This window comes from Neophocaena asiaeorientalis, unplaced genomic scaffold, assembly GCF_003031525.2.
Source record: "Neophocaena asiaeorientalis asiaeorientalis breed wild unplaced genomic scaffold, Neophocaena_asiaeorientalis_V1.1 scaffold29, whole genome shotgun sequence".
Taxonomy (NCBI): Eukaryota; Metazoa; Chordata; class Mammalia; order Artiodactyla; family Phocoenidae; genus Neophocaena; species Neophocaena asiaeorientalis.
Window position 1 is genome coordinate 1,611,200 of NW_020174423.1, and position 14,952 is coordinate 1,626,151.

The following is a 14,952-nucleotide window of genomic DNA, read 5'->3' on the forward strand; positions in this document are numbered from 1 at the left end:
CTAGAGAAGGGATGACACAATAAAAAAAAGAATATCTGCCTTCCTGAGGCTCTCAGTAAAATGGGAAAGAAAACATTGAATAAATACTCCCCCAACAGGCCATAGAGTGACAAGTGTGACAAAGGTCAAATTCAGGATATTAAGCAAGTGTGTCTCTAGGATCTTAATTTAGGTTGGGCCCAAGGAGATAGCATAAAGGATGACACATGTAAGCAGAGACCTAAAGACTGAGTGAAGAACATTCCAGGCAGAAGGGACAACCTCTGTAAAGGAAGACCTGAGGCAGGAAGTAGGGTTGCCTGTCTTGAGCTGACCTTGGCCTTTGCTCCTTTATCTGGTGGGACTTGACCAGACCCATTCCAGCCTCTTCCTGGTCTGCCACCACCTGGGGCAATAGTCTTGGTGCAGGAACTCAGCTATCTTTCTTCAGGAGCTCCCTGCCCTTTATACTAAGGCTCAAGGCGACAAGTCAAGTCGGTCACCTCCAGTGAATGTTAGCAATGTGAGAGGTGTGGTGAATGCTGAGCTGCGCCTCCCTGACCCCCGCCCCCCCCTTCATGACTGAAGGACTCACTCCCCACCCCTGCTGTGAGGCCACAGGCAGACAACCTTCAGCTGTCAGTCTTACTTCAAAAGCAGGCAGGTCTGGGGCACCATCCCATGTTCAGAACTCTTAAGACTTCCTTTAAGACTACATTGTCTCAGCTTCTCCCTCTGCCCAATGCTGCTTCCTCCCCTCCACTTCTACAGGCTCTGGTCCCAAGAGTGTTCCGTATAACTCTCCTGCATGCTAATTGTCATCTCAGGGTCTGCTTCCTAGGGACCCACCTTGCAACAGATGGAAGGCACCAGAATCAAGGGTGAGAAGACTGTGTTTGAGCCTGTCCCATCCTTACCGTGTTATCTTGGACCAGCCTCAGTACTTACCACTGTGGTTGGTACCAGGCGCCATGCCTATCACACAGAAGGCAGGTCCACAGTGTTTGTTGATTCAGACAGTGTATGGAACTTTCTCTGTAAATGTTTTTAAAACCCACACAATTGTCAATCATTATTATTTAGAGTTGGAAAGGGAAAAAAACATAAGACAACTCTAGTGAAAAAGTGAAAAATGAGCTTATATGCGGAATCCAAAAATTTTACAAATCAATCTACATACAAAACAGAAACAGACTCACAGACATAGACAACAAACTTCTGATTACCAAAGGGGGAAGGGAGGGAGTTGGGAGGGTTAAATTAGGAGTATGGGATTCACAGATACAAAATACAATACATAAAATAGACCAGCAACAAGGATTTACTGTATAGCACAGAGAGCTATATTCAATATCGTGTAATAACCTATACTGGAAAAAATCTTAAAAAATATATGTATATACAACTGAACCACTTTGCTGTGCACCTGAAACTAATACAGTATTGTAAGTCAACTATACTTCAATTAAAAAAAAATGTGAAAGAGAGAACTAGATTAAAAGCTGGAGATCCTGGAGCAGGGAGAGCGGGGAAGAAAAAGCCACAGCTGTCCAGAGGAGACATAATGAAGACGAGAAGGAGATCCAGCACTCAGAAAAATGAAAACTGGGACAGGTCAGAGGCACAGAAACCAAAGGGTGAACAAATGCACAAAAATGTTAAGTGATGACATAAAGCTTCAGATTCCAGAGCAACGTTCACATTCTCTCTTCCAGAAATGATCCACTGGTCCTCAGCAGTCTACTCAGAAAACAGGGAGGGTGCAGGAACATATCTGTCTCTTTCGCCACTGTGGACCCAGGGCTTTAGAAGCTCTTGGTACCCACTGGCACCTGACAACTAGTTATTGTTGAATAAGTCTTAGGGGCTTGAAAATAAAGTTGGTAATTTATTGTCACTAATGAAATAGTATGTTAGAAAAAATCTGTCTGCCACACACACACCTACGTACCCCATTCTATCCATTCGATCTAGCCGAGTTGCTGAGTATAAACAAAGCTGTTTCCTAGTATACCAGAAGCCGTTTTCCCTATGCACCAGCCCTGAAAGGGAACCCTTGAGCCCCTCCTTACACTTATTTAAGGCCTCTGTACCTCTTTTGATAATTCTTTAAAGAGTATGTAAATGAACCACTAATAAGATGGCGCACTTCTCAATTTAGTTGGGAAAGGGTAAACACATGCTATAGAATATAGATGAGAGATCTGAAGACACATTTTGAAGGGTGTACTAACAGGATACTGGAGGCCGTAGGATCGTTTCAAAATAAAACAGTCTCCCTTTGAAGTGAGAATACGTAAAAGCAAGTTATGACCTTTAAGGATTTGGACCTTCTATCTGAGTGGAGACTGTGAATCCACGTGCCCATTTGGATGGGTGATCACAATATAATCTCCCCTTCCCATTGTAGCCTGATTGTGGTGGCCTGTCATTTTACTAGACATGACTGTGACATTTGGTGCATCGTTGCACAATGATTTGTCTTATCTCCCCCCTGGCATGTGAACTTTTTGAGGGTAAAGACTTTTTCTTTAATCTCTGATTCCCTAGCATATTGCAGATTACCTGTTGCGTGGGAGACATTGAAAGCATATTGAAGGAAGGGAGAAGAGGAAAGGGACGAGGGAAGCAGAGGGAAAGGGGTCCGGTAAGACTCCAGGAACTCATTCAGAGTTGTTGAAACACTTAACTCCTGCTGACCTTCAGGTATTATAGCATTCTGACTCCTGGAGTCCTGGGGCATAGTGAGAAATACAAACAATTGGAAACAGGAAACTGTTTTGTGAGGAGCTCTCACTTAAAGCATGTATGTCAATAGAGGAGGCATTTAAACTCCAAGCCTCAGTATCCCCTTCTGTAAATTGGGAATGATTATTTCTCCTTAAAGAAATCTTGAGTAAGTGAAATAAGGTATGTGACACCATTCAACAATCTATTAAGTGCCACGTAATTGTTACTTGTAAGTATTATTACTTGGGAATCAGAACCATCTTCACCTGAACCCTCTCATCTGTTTTATTTGGCAAAACATTGTACTTTGAGAGAGTATTTTGAAGGAGGGGGAAAGGTCTCATCTTTCCTTCTTATTTTCAGGATTTTGCTAATGTATTTAATATTTGCATTGGATGGCTGTCGTTTTTAAAAAACGATCTGGGGGCAACAGTGATTCCAAAGATTGACCAGTGATCTCCAGTTGAATCAGAATCACTTAAGAACTTTATAGGCACTTCCCTGGTGGCACAGTGGTTAAGAATCTGCCTGCTAATGCAGGGCACAAGGGTTCAAGTCCTGGTCCAGGAGAATTCCACATGCTGTGGAGCAACTAAGCCCGTGCACCACAGCTGCTGAGCCTGCACTCTAGAGCCTGCGAGCCACAACTACTGAGCCCGTGTGCCACAACTACTGAAGCTTGCGCGCCTAGAGCCTGTGCTCCGCAACAACTGAAGCCACCGCAATGAGAAGCCCGTGCACCGCAATGAAGAGTAGCCCCCGTTTGCCATAACTAGAGAAAGCCCGTGCGCAGCAATGAAGACCCAACGCAGCTGAAAATAAATTTATTTTTTTAAAAAAAAGAACTTTATAAAATACAGATTCCCAAGTCCCAACCCCAAGCAAGTCAATTCAATTGTTCTAGAGTGGGGATGGGAATTCTGTAGTTTGAAAAGCTGCCCAGGTGAGTCTGACGAGCAGCCAGGTCAGGAATTCTGGGCAGTCTTCTTTTTTCCATTTAAAACTGTCAGAAGACCTTCAAGGTCAGGCCTGAGAGCTTATGAATATGACCCTTATTGCTGGCTGATTGCCTGGAAAATTCTATGAGGGTTCATGGCATGAGACTTTGTTATTTGAAACTAATAATGTTATAGTAGAAATGCTAGCATGAGCGTGACATTTCCGTAACAAATTCACAAGTAGGCATTTGGACCTAAAATCAAAGCTCTGGGGTTAGAGTGGGAGATAGGGAGCTTAGCAGGGCTTAGAAAAAAGCATTTCAGTTGCTTCTGTAGTATTTCCTCAGCTTCAGGAGGAAATGGCATAACACATACTTCCATCCATTTCCCAGGGATGTTTTGATCTGCAAATTAATGTGAAAAATGAATGGTGCCTTGGACTTCTTGGAAAGACTCACGTGCGTTATCACCTGTTTGTTCAGGGACATACTTCTCTCCAGGGTTGCTATCCATCACAAATCTTGTAAAAAAAAAAAAAAAAAAAAAAAGCTCCGTTCAAATTCTCATACTTGGCTGGTGGGAATGCAAACTGGTATAACCACTTTGAAAAACTATTTAGTAATACCTAGTAAAGCTGAACATTTGCATAACCTATTTCGCTCCTATACGTATACCGAAGAGAGATGCAAACATATGCTTATCAAAAGACATGTATTAGAAAGGTCATAGTCTCCCTGATCATAATAGCTCGAAACTGTGAACTACCCCAATGACCATCCACAGTAGAATGGATAAGTAAATCATCGTCTGTTCACACAACAGAGTCCAATATAGCAAGGAAAATGAATTATTTACAAGTATATGCAAAATTAGATGAATTTCAGATTCATGAGTTTAAATGAAAAAAGCTAGACTTCAATGCAAAGTTAAAATCAACCCCAAGGATTTAGAGACAAAGTATAGTTGATGATGTTCACTAAGGGAAACTGACATTTATTTCCAAAAGGACCCTTTTCTTTTCAAAGATGCCCACACACTGGGAAGAGCCCACGCACTGCAACCCCTGAACACTCCTTTCCCAGTTGACCATTTTGGTTGACTTTAGAGACATCTGACCAATAAAGTGCTTAAAACAAGATAAGCCCATAAGGCATATTTTACAAAAGCTTATGAGTTGATAATTCAGCAATGCCTTACAAAACAAGGAAAATGTTTCCTCCATATTCAGAGTAACTTTCTTTTTCACCTCAAAACCCACCTTGAACAGAGCTCAGAAAGAGGTGCTGTTTAACTGGACAGCTGAGAAAGGTGTTCAGAAACTACCATGGAAAAAAAAAGTCACATTTCAAAGCATTTGAAAAAAGCCTTGCCATATTTTTGTGTAAATGCTTTTTAAAATTCCTTCTCAAAATGTCTTCTCTTTTTACAAAAATGATGTTCATTTTTAAGTCAATTGGTACAGAACATTACAAAGCAAAAGTCAATATATTAAATAAAAATCACCCACGTCACCTCCCCAAGTAACTATTATTAGCATTAAGTGACTATCATTCCAACAAGTCTCTAGGCAGAGGTAGGAATTATTTTGTAAACACGGGTGCAAACTTTAAAAATAAATGACAAAGGAACATTGCTTGGGAAATCTCTATTCATCTCTGTGGTGGAGGAGAGAGAGGAACTTGTGCTTTCAGAGGTTGTAAAAGAGCCTCTTTCTGGTCCTTCCCCTGATGAGATGAGCGCTCTGATAACGAAATAGTTGGAATTCTAAGGAAAATAGTGCCTTTTCGATCAAACAGTTGCCCTAACTCAGAGGTGGGAGGAGGGATGGAAAGGAGGGAAACAGCCTCTAGTTCCCCTTGGGGACTTTCTGAAAGAAAGGGCCGAGGTGTAGACCATCACAGAGCAAAGAAGGGAAGAGGAGGTATGACTCTGAGTTACAGCCAAAGCAATAAACTGCCAGGGGGCCTGAGGGGACTTCAGATGACTGGGAGAATGAAGACTTGGAGGTTTTGAAAAATGATCCTGGATGCGATCAAAGAAAAGAAACAGAATAAAATAGTGTGTCATTGGTCTAACTGCTTTCACTTAAAATGACTTCAGCGTCTTCTATCATTTTTAAGAGATGTCTTGGGGCTTCCCTGGTGGCACAGTGGTTAAGAGTCCGCCTGCCGATGCTAGGGTAACACGGGTTCGTGCCCTGGTCTGGGAAGATCCCATATGCCGCGGAGCGGCTGGGCCCGTGAGCCATGGCCGCTGAGCCTGCGCGTCTGGAGCCTGTGCTCCGCAACGGGAGAGGCCACAACAGTGAGAGGCCCGCGTACCGCAAAAAAAAAAAAAAAAAAAAAAAAAAAGGGATGTCTTGGAACCGCAGATTAAATGTGCTAATTCTTAGACGTCATCTGTTTACAAGTAAACTGAGCACAAAAATAAAATTCCGATTTGTTGCATGGATCCTTCTCCAATTGGGTTGAGCAAAATTTTCACAAGATGAGGATCATTTTAACTGAGGGGATGGGGGAGAGTAAGGTGCAAATCCTGCCTTTCCAGCAATCTGAGATGCTGCCCATCGAACCCAGGGGACTGAATTCATCCCCTACTGGCCTAAGGCATCAAGGACACTCTGAGATTGAGAAGGAAAAAGTTCTCTCCTGCCCAGAAGTTTTTCAAGTGTAAGGGTTTACAAATTGCAGCCATTAGAGCAAAAAGAACTTACAACTTCATTTTCATACCAAAATCTCAAGTTGATGTCCAACTTTGGTACTGTTCTCACTGGTTAATGATAGAGCAGACCCAAGTCGCTGAGAGCCCACTGTCCCTGAACATGTATGTGCCCTGCACGGTCCATGAGCTTCACACGTCTTAGCCCAAGTAGCTCATAACTCTCTAAGGCAGGCACTACATTAAGTCCCCTACATACGAACAAATTCTGTTCAGAGAGTGCGTTCGTAAGTCCAACAAAGTTAGCCTAGGTGCCCAAATAACACAATCGGCTACATAGTACTACTGTAATAGGTTTATAATACTTTTCACACAAATAAGACATAAAAGCAAACACAAAAAAACGAAGAAAACATTTCTAATCTTACAGTACAGTACCTTGAGAAGTACAGCACAACAGCTGGCCTACGGGTGCTGGCCTCGAGTGAACAGGCAAGAAGAGTTACTGACTGGAGGAGGGAGAGGAGGTGGCAGATGGTAGAGCTGAAGGATCGTCAGCAATGGGAGACGGAGGGCAGGCTGCAATGTCACTCACGCCTGATGTTGATGGAACGCACGTTTGCATCTTCGAAAGCTCGCAACTTGAAGGTTCGTATGTAGGGGACTTACTGTATTACTATCCCCATTTTACAGGTGAGGAAATGGAGGCAAAGAGAAGTTAGGCTACTTGCCCAAGGTCACAGAGCTAGTGTGTGAGACTCCAAAGTAGACACTGAGCAAAGGGTCTGGTTCCAAAAACCTGACTCGTGAACACTGAGGGCGATTAAAGTTAGGAGAGAGACCACATTTCCTTAGGACCAATCCGACGTCCCCACTGTAAGCTCTCCAGTTATCTTTAGTGGCTTTGGAGTCGCCAAATCCCACAGTACACTCCCCCTCACCCCCCGAGGTTTATTACATTGGGTGTTGGCCTCCTGACCTTGCACCACAGCATGACCTCAGCTCCTCCGTAGGAAGTGAGAGGTGAACGCGTGCGGGAGTGTAAATACCTGTGTGTGTGTGCATGTGTGCGAGTGTGCGTGAATCACGTATGTGTGTGAATGAGTGCATGTGAGCGTGTGGTATGGATTTATGTAAGTGCAGGGGTTGTGACTGAGTGCATTTGTGAGTGTGTGGGGGTGATGGATGTAAAGGTGAGTATTTGCACTTGTGAATGAGTGTGTGAGTGAAAGTATTGAGAGTAAACGTGTGTGGTTGTGAGTGTGTCTGGATGCATGTGGATGTGCGTGCATAAATGTGTTTGAGAGTGGGGATGTGAGTGCACGTAAGTGTGCCTGAGTGAATACGTGTGCATGTGTGCCCGTTTGAATGACACAGGTAAGTGTGCTTGTGTGTGTGTGTGAGTTTGTGTGCTGCTCCCAACTTCCTTTACTGGCGGCCAGATCAAGTGACACATGAGCTCTGCCCTCTGACGAGAAAGCTTGAGGAAGTTGTCCAAGGACAGCGCCGGCCACGGAGAGGGAGGAGGTCAGCTCTGGGCCACGTGGACTCTGACGGTGGGAGCATAGCACGCCCACAAGGGCCACCACCGGCCTAGCTTCCTGGACCACTCCCGTGAGCACTCCCTTCCCTGGGGTCTCGTGGGGTTTCCTTCTCTCCTAGTCGAGTGGGGTGAAGAGGGAAGTAAGTGGTCAGGTGCTAGAGAGGGGGGCAGCTCAGGCTTCGGAGTCAAACAGACTTCGGCTCAAATTCCCGCTCTGCCTCCGGACACGAAGGGGCTGTGGGCAAGCTCCTTCATGCATCTATCCTTGGCTTCCCGACCTGATAAGGGAGAGCAATGATACCCAGAACAAATGTTTGTGGTGAAGATCAAAGGGGCCAGTGCACCTAAAACAACAGCAACAACAAAAACCAGAAAAAAAAAACAAAACAGCAACAACTAGGCATAACACTCTGCACCAAGTATATGCTCATCTGATGATATTACTGTTCCAGTGAACCGCTAAGATCACCGTTTCTCTCTTCCAAGTTGCCACTTTGGGTCAAATCCATGGCTCTCACAGTGGAGCCAGGCACTACTGGAGGTTTAGAGAAGCACTTTGGTTCATCTTAATTATGCATTAGGGCGCTTGGGAAACCATTTGCAAATGAGGCCCCAGGCTTGGGAAGAGTTAATATTACCAAAACGGTGACGACAGGAAATCAGCTCTTTGCTTTGCAAGAGGAAAGTAGAAAATCTCCTCTTACCCAACAAACCCAATTCGACACTGAAAATTCTGACTGGAGTGAAATACGGCTCTTTAAAATTGAAACACTACACCTGTAAGTGGGAGTTGATTGCCCAGCTTTTCAAGGACCAGAAAGTGAAATAAAGAAGGGAACTCTCGACAGGGAGGCCACCGCGTCACTGAGGAGAACTGAGTCAGAACAATGGCTGACGAGGCCACCTGCCTTCGAGGCGGGAACTGAGTCAACACAGGCACTGAGCAAACAGTCGGGCTTTAGTGTTCTAAATCAGTTTGAACAGTGGTTAAAGCTTGTGGGCCGAGGAGCCCTGAAAGCCTGCACACATCCTCTATTAAGTCTGAGCCAGTCTCCTGGGGCCGACGCTTTGTTTACTCAGTGTCTTTCATTGCAAAATGGCCGCCCCGCTAGGGTCGTAAGCTGAGCTGCGCGGAGCCGGGCTGGAGGAGGCTGAGGAGACGGGCAGCGTCTGCCTCCACAGCGGTGCTGGCTCCCCTGCCCGCAGAGAAAGTGTGGGCTGCACATTCTTCACAGAGCGGGGCTTGGGGTTCCATAACACCAGTAAAGTGGAAGTCTGAGGTGAAGAGAGCACAATGGAAGGACAAAAGGCATAAAACACACCCTGTCGGGAAGGGGCCTTGGAAATAGCTTTTAAGATTCTTGCTGCAAGGTGGGGACAGGGCCTGAGAAAAAGAGGGTGGATTTCCCAGGTTCCAGGTCGCTCTGAGCCACGCTCAGCCGGCAATGCTCTTCCGTCTGCCATCTGTGTACTTGAGGATGCCTCCACTTCAGCAATTCAGAGGCCTTTAGAATTGGGGCAGATTAGAACTAAAGAGCTTCAGGAATGGGCATTATGGTCTTGCACGTGGGGAGTGGCGGGGCAGGGTGGATCCCATAAGAAACCCTAATTTCACAGCATTTCATGTTTTTTGGGCGCTAAGGAAGTGGAGACGTGACCAGTGGGGCACCAGAGGACACAGCGCCCATGCAGGTGCAAAGTGCTGTTCCACACAGACGGGCTTTGTCCTCAGTGCCTTCCTATGTCTCATGGTGACCTGACTCCCAACCCAGAACAGTGAGGAGGGTTTTCTGGGGCTGACACCCAAGTAGATCATGAGAAGTAAGAGGGTATCAACACCCACTCCCAACCTTACTCAGGCCTGGCCTCTTCTAAGTCTTCCTATGTTGCAAAATGTCTTCTTCCTCCCTTCTTCCATCAAAATCCCATTCCTTCAGTACAGTGGTTCTCAGCTGGAAGGGATTTTGCACCCCCAGGGGCACTTGTCACTGTCTGCAGACATTCACAGTGATTCCAGCCAAGGACCGGAGGGCTACTGGCACCTCCTGCAAGTAGAGGCCGGAGATGCTGCTAAACATCTTACAGGGCACAGGGCAGCTCCCCACATCAAAGAATTATCCAACCCAAAATGGCACCAGGACCGAGACTGAAAACCCTGCTTTCGTGTACTGAAATCACAGCTACATTCTTGAAAAGCATCTATTTGAGCGAATTCACAATATGTTTTTTTTTTTTGCGGTACGCGGGCCTCTCACTGCTGTGGTCTCTCCCGCTGCGGAGCACAGGCTCCGGACGCGCAGGCTCAGCGGCCATGGCTCACGGGCCCAGCCGTTCCGCGGCGTGTGGGATCTTCCCAGACCGGGGCACGAACCCGTGTCCCATGCATCGGCAGGCGGACTCTCAACCACTGCGCCACCAGGGAAGCCCCACAATATAGTTTGAATGGCTGATAGTCCATGTATAACCTTCCAGAGTGAGTTGGTTTTTAAGAAAGGTTCTCACTTTTTGGCAAGCTTTTAAATCATATGAAAAAGGAAGTGAAGACTTTTGAGAAGTTATGGGGCAAAATGTTTTGTATGTATGTGTGGAGGAGGCCCTCCTGGCTATTCCTTCCTTCTCATCGCGAAGGCACCTAACTACTTGTTCTGTGGGTAGAAAGACCAGTTCTGTGCACTCGTTCTGGCGAGAGCTGAAATAAGGACCCAGGAGTGCTGCCTCTTCTACCTGCACTCAATGGGAGGCACAGCATTGATTTACATAACATCCTGGTCCAGGTCACCGTGTGATGGGAACGATGCGAAGTAAAAAGCTTGAAGGGATAACAAAGGTTGGCATGAAGAATGTGTACACTAGCCCCTAATGCTTACTCCCACACAGTTCTCAGTCAGCTGGTTGCAAGAAGGCACTAAAAGCATCTCTTAGGTCAAGGTTTCTCAATCTTAGCTGCATGTAAGAATCCCCTGAGAAGGCTTAACAAATTCTGATGCCCAGAGTGACCTCAGGCCATTTAATGAAAATCCCTAGAAGTAAAATCCAGGCATTAACGTTTTGAAGTTAAATTTTTATTGAAGTATTACATACATATATAAAGTGCATGTATCTTTAGCAATTCCATTTCTGGAAATACACTCCCCAAGACTGCAAGCAGGGTCTCAAAGAGATATTTATAAATCCATGTTCATAGCAACATTATTCCCAAGAGCCAAAAAAGTGGAAGTAACCCAAATGTCCATCAGTGGATGAATGAATAAACGAACTGTGGTCTATACACACAATGGAACATTACTGAGCCTTCAAAAGAAAGGAAATCCTGACATATGCTACAATATGGATAAAACTTGAGGACGTTATACTAAGTGAAATAAACCAGTCACAAAAATACAAAGACAGGTGTTAACAATCCGACTTATATGAGGTACCCAGAGTAGTCAAATTCGTAGATGTAGAAAGTAGAGTAGTGGTTGCCAGGGACTGAAGAGAGGGTCAAATGAGGAATGATTGCTTAATGGGTATAGAATTTCAGCTTTGTAAGATGAAAAGAGTTCTGGAAATTGGTTGCACAACAATGTTATGTACTTAATACTACTGAACTATATACTTAAAAATCGTTAGGATAGCAAATTTTATGTTATGTGTATTTCACCACGATTTTTAAATAATGTATATATAAAAAAATACAGTTTGATGAATTTTCACAAAGTTAACACAATTGTATAACCAGCACCCATATGAAGAAATGAAATATTACAAGCACCCCATATGACCCCTTTATTTCCCCTATATACCCCCTCCCTGTCCTATCCCTACCCCAAGGGTAATGATATTCTAACTTCCAACCCATAGCATAAGTATAATTTTTAATGGAGCTGCAATAGTTTATGAATGTATCATGTTTTATTTAACCATTCCCCAGTCCTTTAATTGAACTTGGAAGATACTTTTTAAAAAATACATGAGGGGCCTTCCCTGGTGGCGCAGTGGTTAAGAATCCACCTGCCAATACAGGGGACACGGGTTCATGCCCCGGTCCGGGAAGATCCCACGTGCCGCGGAGAGGCTGGGCCCGAGAGCCATGGCCACTGAGCCTCCGCGTCCGGGGCCTGTGCTCCGCAATGGGAGATGCCACAACAGTGAGAGGCCCGCGTACCGCAAAAAAAAAAAAAAAAAAAAAAGACAGTTTAATGAGTCTGGAAACTGGATAGTAGTTTTGAAAGGACAAGAAAGAAATTCATTTCTTCAGAGACAAAACTATTTAAAACTACACATTTCTGGGTATTACTTTGTTAATGTCATTTTGCTAAGTGGATTAAATCCATCATCCTCTCTGTTCGGTTCCAATAACGTCAGCTGGAATGGAAGCAGCACATTTAGATTGTATATCAGTGGAGTAATAACGGCAAGGACAGACTATCCAATAAATATTTAACTCTGAATTTTTCAACATTTATTTAACCAGCAGATATTCATCCATCCAAATCCACCAAGGGTGACAGTGCTTGTATCTTCATACGGTTTCCGTTTATACAGTCTGCTAGGATGCATAAACACATGCAAAGGCAAAGAAAAAAATAAGGGCACAACTTCACAACATGATAAAGACGTGACAAATGCTATGTGCAAACCTTTTCTTCTGTATCAGTTTTGATTCAGGTTTTTTCCTACCCTTTTCAAGTAAAATTTAGTTCTTTACCTAATTTTTAATTTCTTCATTGATGTTGAGACACAGAAGAACCAAAAATGATAACTAATATCAAATGGGATCATATGGTTTCTGTAAAAAACAGGGAGCTATTTTCACTGTGGGGTGCCTGCTGACATCTTTTTTTTTTTTTTTTTTTTGCGGTACACGGGCCTCTCACTGTTGTGGCCTCTCCTGTTGCGGAGCACAGGTTCCGGACGCGCAGGCTCCGAGGCCATGGCTCACGGGCCCAGCCACTTCACGGTATGTGGGATCTTCCCGGACTGGGGCGTGAACCCGTGTTCCCTGCATCGGCAGGCGGACTCTCAACCACTGCACCACCAGGGAAGCTCCTGCTGACGTCTTGTTAGTTCTCATGAAGGCCAGGTCTGGTCCTTGATGAACAAGTGCTTCCCTTCTCCCAAAACAGCTGGGTGGGAAATGAAAGGCATATTTAACAAATCCACTTCACCCTTAGCCTGTAAGCGTCAGCCAAGCTGCTGCTTTGTGCTCTCCAGAACAGTCCTGACAGGTTTGTCCTTATGCTGATTTTTTTTTCCTGCCATGTAACCAGCTAAATCATGGCTGAAGGGACATCAGCCCAGCCTTCCTGAGGTCTGCCACCCCTCATCTCCTAATAGCCTGTGGTCTTAGCTCTGAAGACTTCAGCCAGTGATGTGCTGGTAAATGTTTAACATCAGGCTCTTCAAAAAGAAAATTCCCTCAGTGTAAATAAACCCATCATGGCCAATTTCAAGCTATCAACGTGAGGTCACTGAACACGGAATTGGGAAGAGATTTGTGTAACTGGCCTGGCATTCTGGCACGATCTGGCTTCAGCACACCTCTTGCTTTAGGCCTGGAGACCAGCTCCCTGAAAACTGTGCCAGAGTTTCATACCTTCTCTTCCTACTGAGCTGGGAGGTGGAGGGGCCAGGCCCACTGCTGACTTAGCCAAGCAGGAAAGTACCTGAGACAGAAGGCGAATCTCACAGGCTGTGGTACCTTATTTTATAACCTTAATGACTCTTCTGTCCTACTTCTCCCCCAGAGAAAATAAGAAACCAGCATCATGGAAAAAGTAGCCCATGAATATCATTAGCATGTAATTCTGCCCACTGTGTTACCACTACTGGAAGTCATTACCTGGAGCATGGTCTGTGGGTTAAATGTGGTAGGAAATTACATTCAAATTCAGACCTGATGGGAATTGGCTTGTCCATTTTTTAAAAAGTGATTCAGTTATATATATACATTCTTCTCAGATTCTTTTCCATTATAGGTTAGTACAAGGTACTGAATATAGTTCCCTGTGCTACACTGGCTTGTCCATTTTGATCTAAATTAATAAGTAAAAATGATTAAACTGTCACAGGAAAGAAAGAAAAAGATCTAGAGTCCTACCAAGTATCAAGCAAAGCAGAGGAAAAGGTTTTGATTAGCTAGAAGTAGAAAATTTTCTCTTCAAACCTTATCTCAAATCTATAGATGAACTGCAGTGTAGATTTAGGACACCCTGGATATCATATATTCATGTTTGCAACATGAATCATAGCCAAATAATAAATATACTTTTTTCATCATGTGTGTGTGTGTGTATATATATATATATATATATATATATATACTTTTTTCATATATGTATCTTTTACATTATATATGTAAAAGATATATATATGGTGCCTAGAACTGTGAATTTTCTCTAAATTGTTTGGAAGAACAAATTGTGAAATAAATCTGTATTGTGCTTTCACAGTGTTGGAGGACTGTGTGGAGAAATGACTTAAAAGTAGTTTGCCTAATTTCTTTTTTTTTCTTTTTTTAAAAATTGAAGTATAACTGATTTACAATAGTATATTAGTTTCAGGTGTACGACATAGTGATTCAGTATTTTTGCAGATTATAATAATTTCAAGATGATGGCTACAATTCCCTACGCTACACAATCTATCTTTGTTGCTTATTATTTTGTTAGTAGTTTGTATCTCTTAATCCCATACCCCATCTTGCCGCTCCCCCCTTCCCTCTCTACTTTGGTAACCACAAGTTTGTTTTCTATATCTGTGAGTCTGTTTCTGTTTTGCATATCCATTCATTTGTACTACTTTTAAAATTCCACATATAAATGATATTATACAGTATTTAACTTTCGCTAACTTATTTCACTAAGCATAATAATTTCTAGGCCCATCCATGTTGCTGCAAATGGTATTATTTCACCCTTTTTTATTAGCTTATCTAATTTCTTTTTTTGATATAATCTCTTTATTTTTTAAATTGAAGTATACTTGATTTACAATATCATGTTAGTTTCAGGGGTACAGCACAGTAATTCACATATATAAATATATATATATATTAGTTTTCAGATTCTTTTCCCTTACAGGTTACTACAAAATATTGAGTATAGTTCCCTGTGCTATATA